Source organism: Gymnodraco acuticeps, unplaced genomic scaffold (assembly GCF_902827175.1).
Source record: "Gymnodraco acuticeps unplaced genomic scaffold, fGymAcu1.1, whole genome shotgun sequence".
In the NCBI taxonomy this organism is placed as follows: Eukaryota; Metazoa; Chordata; class Actinopteri; order Perciformes; family Bathydraconidae; genus Gymnodraco; species Gymnodraco acuticeps.
The window spans coordinates 3,078,912-3,086,897 of NW_022989748.1; positions in this window are offsets into that span (position 1 = coordinate 3,078,912).

Sequence of the window (7,986 nt, forward strand, 5' to 3'; positions counted from 1 at the left end):
TAATTCGACATCCATATCTAATTCAACAGTTAGTTTAGCAAGCAAGCATTGGATGTATGTTCTGTGCACCTGCACCTGACAGTCAAATAGTAATAAATAGCAAGCTAGTAATGAAAACAATACATTTACAATTACGCTACCTACTACACACAACTGTATTTTCAAGCAAAATCAATGTAAGCTATCTGGGGAACAAATTATGAAACGTAGCGATAACTTACCGTCACGGACTGCGGTCTTTCGAGACTGAAGGTTGCATCAAAAAGATGGCGGAGATCTAAATAATTTCACGCACATCACGTAAAAGTACCCGGATTGAGAGAACACACTATCCGTCGTTAACCCTCTATGGCAGTGGTCCGCAAACTAAGGCCCGCGGGCCGGATACGGCCCGCCTCCACATTTGGCCCGGCCCCCTGAACAATACCAGAGACGCATTATGATTTTTTTTCAGTCCGGCCACGCGAATCCTAGACTAGCCCCTGTCAAATAGAACGGAATAATGGCGAAAAGGTTAGGTAAGAGAAATATTGATTCAGAATGCAGGGTATTTAACCTGCAGTGGTCAAACGATTATTTTTTTGTTCAATGCAAAGAAAAGGCTGTTTGTCTCATCTGTCAAGAGGCGGTGGCGGTATTCAAAGAATACAATCTGCGCCGACACTATGAATCCCGTCACAAAGACAAGTATGATAACTTGCAAGGCCAAATGCGAGCAGACAAACTCTCAAAGCTAAAAAGTGGACTGTTAGATCAGCAGAATACATTTGTATGCCAAGCTCAGCTGAACCAGTCATCCGTTCGGGCCAGCTTTCGGGTTGCTCAACTGATAGCAAGCAGCGGTAAACCTTTCACTGATGGAGAGTTTGTCAAGAAATGTTTGAATGCTGTCGCGGAAGAGGTGTGTCCCGAGAAGAAATATGTCTTTAATACCGTGAGTCTGTCGGCGAGTACAATCACCAGACGCATTGAAGAAATCGGGGGTAATGTATATGCCCAGCTGCAGCAGAAGACGAAAGAATTTGACTTTTTTTCATTAGCACTGGATGAGAGCACGGACATGCAAGACACAGCGCAGCTGCTCATTTTTATTCGTGGAGTTAGCGCAAACTTTGAGATGTGCGAGGAGCTGGCAGCCCTCCAAAGTCTCAAAGGGACTACAACGGGGGAGGATATTTTCGGCAAAGTATGCCAAACCATGGAAGAGTTGGACCTAGAATGGTCAAAGCTTGCCAGCATCACGACTGACGGGGCTCCTAGTATGGTGGGCGCGTCTCGGGGTCTAATATGACGCATGAACCGGGAGATGGAAGAACGGGGTCTCACCGCCCCGCTACAAGTCCACTGCCTAATTCACCAGCAAGCACTGTGCTGCAAAGTGTTGAAGTGGGATTCTGTCATGAAGGTTGTGGTGTCATGCATACACTTCATCAGAGCAAAGGGACTTAAACACAGACAGTTCCAACAATTCCTGTCTGAACTGGAGTCTGCGCACGGCGATGTGCTACACAGAGGTCCGATGGTTGAGCCGGGGCAGAGTTTTGAGGCGTTTTTACGAGCTGCTACCCGAAATTAACGTATTTCTTCATTCAAAAGACAAAACTGTCCCAGAGCTGATCGACCCAGAATGGAAATGGCACCTCACATTTTTAACAGACGTGACAGAAATGCTGAACAGCCTTAACTTGCAGCTACAAGGCCAGGGGAAACTCATTTGCAACATGTATTCTCACATAAAAGCATTTGAGGTGAAACTTGCGCTGCTTTTGGAACAAGTGAAAAAGCACAACTTCATCCATCTCCCTGCTACCCAAAACCTCTCTGCAGAGAACCCAGCGGTCCCGTTCCCAGCTGAAAAGTGTGTGAAAGCACTGGAAATGCTGAAGGCGGAGTTCGGTGTGCGATTCCGGATACTACATGTTAATGCAAAATAAATCCGTCTTTTCCAGAACCCCTTTCTTGCCGACATCGATGAAGCCCAGCCTTCTTATCAGTTTGAGTTGGCCGAGTTACAGAACTGTGATGTTCTGAAAGACGCATTCAAGCCCAACAGTCTCATTGACTTCTATGCCGCCCTCCCAAACGACACGTACCCTAACATAAAAAAACACGCAATGAAGATGTTTACACTTTTTGGCAGCACGTATATCTGCGAGCAAACCTTTTCACACATGAAACACCTGAAAAGTGTTATTTATTTCCTGACTTTTTCTGTGAAGATCCCAGAGAGGGTTATTTGGTTATTATTTATTTCATAAATAGTGTTATTATATATTTTCTGACTTTTTTTTCTGTGAAGATCCCGGAAAGGGTTACTAATATTTGGTTATGTGTGGCTTTCTAGAAAACAATAAATGTTTACGTTTAGGCACCCCTGCGATCGTCACACTTTTTCTGTTACATACTGACCCCGGCCCCCATCAGAGAAGGGAAAAGTTATGTGGCCCTCACAGGAAAAAGTTTGGGGACCCCTGCTCTATGGTCTGATGTTGCCACCAGGCAACATACCCATTTTTTGCCTTTTACATTCACACAAATCTGAAATTATGATACAATACTTTAAAATAGAGGCAGGACCATAAGGAACCAATAGCATTGTTTGAATTTGTCCCATGACTCTCTGGCGGCCATTTGGAAGACCCTTTTTGCCGCCTTTCCCACAAGGATCAGCTCAGCCATTTCTCTCCTCGAAAGTTGTCTAAAAACGTCATTTCCTGCGCATATTTTGTCTGGAAAAAAATGTATTCACAATAATAGGTGAGTAAAGCTTAATTTATAATAGTTTAATGTACTTTATTTGCTAATTAGGTTACAGAAACTTGTTAAAATGCAAATGTTGCCTGGAGGCAACATCGTACCATTATGGTAAATTGCAAATGTTGCCTTGAGGCAACACTGTGCCATTATGGATTCACCATGATATTGTGGTATTGTGTATTTAGGTATAAACTGTTCAAAAGCATACCAGTCATCATAGATCTCTACAATTTAACCAAGATACATTTGATGTTAAAGTTGTGGTAAAGTAAAGTTCAGGTTATTACTGTATACGTGCAGGTTATAGTTTACTATTACAGTGAACTTTGTGAATCTTGTTTGCAGAGCACATGCTCATATTTTTCACAAATGTTTTCCTCCATTTACAGAATGAACGTTACATCTTACTATGCCTCTTCAAGGAAGAAGAGGGTAGAGCTGCCACTACCAGTTGATGTAAGTGAGGATGAGTTAGAGATTAGTAGTGATGAAGACGAGCTGCAGGCACATTTGCAAGGGGAATATGAGAGGGATGAGAACTATGAGCCTGAGAACGAGGATGGGGATGAGAATGAGGATCAGGAGGAGGATCAGGAGGAGGATGAGGATCAGGATGAGGATATGGATCAGGATGAGGACAGCGAGGGTGAGAGTGCAGTAACAGGTATTACCAGTATAAGATAGGGTATAAGGTGCATTGATAATTATTTCATTATCTTGTTATTTTCATAGCATGCTTAGGACATTTGTTTGTATTTCAGTTCCTCTTCAACCAACACCAAAAAGGGCCAATAGACTGGAGTGGACAAATTGCAGGAACATCCTTCCAGTCCCAAAATGGAAAGGCAGTCTTCCAAAAGCCACAGAAAGGAAGTCCCCCATTGAATACTTCAGGGACGACCTGCTAACAAAGATTGTGTTCCACATGATGGATTTCACTCTAGTGAATGCGTGGCTCTTGTACCGCAGGGACTGCAAGGACTGTGGCATCCCCAAGAAAGAAGTGTACAGCCTGCTTAAATTCAAAGCTGAAGTTGCAAGTTGCCTTTGCAACGAGAGGAAAGTGTTGAAGAAGAGGGGAGACCATCTCATAATGTTGACAGAGAACTGACTGAGAAGAAGCGCAGAGGTTCTGCCTCATCAGTGCCATCAACACCTGTGCGTCAAGACCACACTGACCATTGGCCTGTGTGGGTGGAGAAAAAGGGCCGGTGCAAATACCTTGGCTGTAAGGGTATAGTGAAATTGCAGTGTTCAAAGTGTGTACCTGTGCTTCACTGCTGACAAGAACTGCTTCATGAACTTCCACAAGCAGTGAGCTTATTGTGTTAAATGGCAAAATAAAGTTTGATGAAAGATGCCCAGACTCTTCGCGTATTTATTCCTAAAGGTTGTTTCACAATGGTACAATGTTGCCTGCAGGAAATATTCAGATTTGTAATCTTGTTGAATTATTAAAAATAACAATTTTCATATTTTAATTGGCATGCAATTTCACCTGTTGAGGTTATTTAGTATTTCCCATGTGTTTTTAAATAAATGTTGTTAAAATTTGAAACAATAACTCTCTTTTACCATTACGGTACAGTGTTGCCTCAAGGCAACGCACCCCAAAAAGTACCCCCAAATAATGATTTCTTGAAAAATTCTTTAGATTATGTTTATTTGGTCTATTCTATGACAAAAAAACACACCAAACATTTTTTTCCCAAATGGCATCATAGTGCGTACCATAGAGGGTTAAATATGTTTAACACCATGATCCAACCCTGTTATCATGTTAAATGTAACACCAAAACCACAACACTTTACCCCGAAAAGCTCTAACACCAGGATTTTCACACTGGCGAATTTGCTGTGCACAGTCTTCTCACACACACACACACACACACACACACACGCACACGCGCACGCGCACAGTACCCTTACCTTATCTACCCTGACCTCTACTCGCCACAGAATGATAACACAATGAAATCATGCACCACGGTCAGTAATTCCAGCAACTCTTTTACATACCACTTCATATTCTGGGTGAATATGATTAGACTGACCCCCACAATATGGCTTCCCAATACATCTCCAAGTGTCAAGTGAAGTGTGAAATTAACTGATGCGACGACATGTCAACATTGATTCTTCAACATAAGGACTGAAGATGATGGTGTAGGCGATGGTTTGAATCCATTTAAACAAATACAGAAAACGAAATGTGGCAATGGAACAACCATGAAACAATGTGTGTGTAGTTACAGGAAACATGAGGTTACTGCCTGGCTGGCTCAATATCATTTGTTTTATTCATTTAAAAAAAAAAAAAGCCAGGTGGAAGTGTGTTCCATCTTCTATTGTGGCAGCGAGTGTGTGTTTGTACACAGATTTCATTGTTTACTCCACTGTGGCCACCTTTTGGTCCTTTTAGTTTGGTGATGTTTGGCTGACTGTATTATGTATCTATACACACCCAATACTGCAATAACAGCACAACACTGCAGAGCTAGGTAGAAACAGCATTCCTCTGGAGAGCTGCATTAAACATAACAACATGTTGACAATTGTTCTGTTGTGATAAATCAGTTTTGCATTCAGCAGTGCAATTTAAAATAAGCTAAATCTGCTGGCAATGTGTGCCTGCCACTCAAACAAACACACACACACACACACACACACACACACACACACACACACACACACACACACACACACACACACACACACACACACACACACACACACACACACACACACACACACACACACACACACACACACACACACACACACACAGGCTCAGATAAGTACAATCTGTCCTGGTTCAAAGCAATTTATATACAAAGAGATAAATGTGTTCAAAATGCTGGGACATGTCTCTCAGATTCAAGGGCAGATGGATACTCTCACACTACCTCAAAACATTGTGTTGGTTCATCTATCAACAGAGGGAGAATGTACAGTTGATGCTGAATACTGTTTCCTTAATCATCACTTAACGTTTAGTTCTGATGTCAGGGTGCCTTGCTCTCTGTTAAGGTGTCCTGAACCTCTTGATTGTTTTTGACCAAAAAGTCAGGACATAGTGTTTTGGTTCCGACTGTCTGCAGACTTATGCGTCATCCCTTCTGTATTTCTCTACCTGTGTCTTCATCTCTGACAATGGTAACTGTTGCAGTGTTTCATTATCTTCTTCTCAATACAATCACTTGGTCTCAGTTCACATGCATAGGGGTGTTTTTTTAAATGAATAGAATGGATTTTCCTGATGTTTTGACATTTTGTCCATATTCAAATGTTCAGAAACTCAAGAAGTACTACCAAGATATTTTACTCAATTAAAAAGTAGCAATATACAATTACTGATCATGGTTTTTACTGCATAATGTTTTTTCACAGCTGGTAAAGTTGGAGCACATTTTTTTTATTTGACATACTCCTGCTGTATATCTTAACCTATCATTTAAATATCAATGTTAATTTATTAGTTGATTTATATTTTGTTGTAGGTAATAATCTGAATTTGAGAACAACTGACTAAAGTGGTCAAATACTTGTCGGGCAGTGCAAAGTATAATATTGGCATACCAAATGTAGTGGAGTCAAAGTATAAAGTAACATAACATGAAACTATTAAGATAGGACTTCAACATTGTACTGAAGTGCAGTTTTTAAGTAAATATACTTTAATAAATTCAACAATTTAGGACATTAAAACCTCTTTAAGGGTTAATATTTTCAAAATGTCTGTTATGTGTTTATTTGAAAACTGGGATTTAAGCTTAAAGAAACATATGTACATATCTATATTGACATGTATAACCTGTGCTGTGCAGTGTACTGGTAGTGACGTGTGCGTAGTGTTTCAGTGACGCCAATCATTGAATAATCAATGAGCTGACACTTGGAAATCATGATGCCTGTTTGACCTAATCATTTATTTAGAGCTACTTTAATGAAACGGTAGGACGTCCAGATTGTTGTTGCAGTGAGTTAACTGTGTGAGCGTATTGATCTGCTGTGTTGGAGAGCTAAAGGTTAATGTGTTGTCTATTGATCAGAATAAAGCCTTTTACTTAACTCCGCACACTGTGACTTCAGCAGAGCCCGCAGGGCTGTTTGCCGCTTTCACCGCGTTTTAGCTTTAACCGTCTCTTCAGATCCTGCTCACAGCCCGGAGGGGCTGACTTCACACATTACATCATGCTGCTGGGTAGTCTAGGAAATGTAGTACTGATGCTACTACTATATTGTGTAGTGCTTGTATCTATTGATTACCACCAGCTTGTATCTATTGATTACCACCAGCTTCATAGAACAATTCAGCGACTAATTTGATAAACCATTAATTAATTATTTATTTGATGCTGCTTTTTGCTCTTTTACAAAATAGTAAAATAATGATCTTAAAGTTTTTGATTGTTAAAACAATGCATTAAAGTCATCACCTTGGGCTTTGAGTAACTGGAATTTTTTCACTTTTTTCTGACATTTTAATCACTTAAACATTAATCTAGAACAATTTCATTCTGATTCCAAATTGAAACAATTTGGTGTCTTCCTTCCCGCCCTCCTGTGTTAATTCAAGTGACAAAAACCTTGACATTTAAAATAAAAGGGGATTTTATTTGAGTGAGCTTTTTTGGATACTTACATTTTAGCAGTTTTTTTCCACTGAAGCATTCAGAAATTTATTTGAATTCATTTTCATTTTCATTCCTTGCCCAAGGCAAACCTCTGCTACATTGCTTTAGGTCATGGCAGGAGCCCAAGGCTTCTCCTTATTAAAAATTTTTTATACTGTAAACATCACACATCACTGCACTGACCTTTGGTAATACATGTTATATGTCACTCATCAAAGCTGCATACTACAGTTTTTATATTTCTCTCAGCACTGAGTTGCGGGATAAAGAGTGTCTGTAATATTTGGGAGGCTGTGGCTCAGTGGCATAGTGCGCTGAACTTTGAATCAGGGGGTAGCAAGTCCCACTGCAGTCAGCATGTCGTTGTGTCCCTTGGCAAGACACTTCACCCCAAATTGCTCATGTGGGGATTGTCCACAGTACTGAATGTATGTGAGACGCTTTGGATAAAAGTGTCTAACAAGTGACATGTAATATAATGTAATTTGCGGTTGATGTTGAGAAACCTGGAATTGACAAAATAAAGCTGGAGGGATGATGGTGCAGAATGTTAAAATTATTATCAAAGAAAGTGTGGAGATTTCAGGATTCA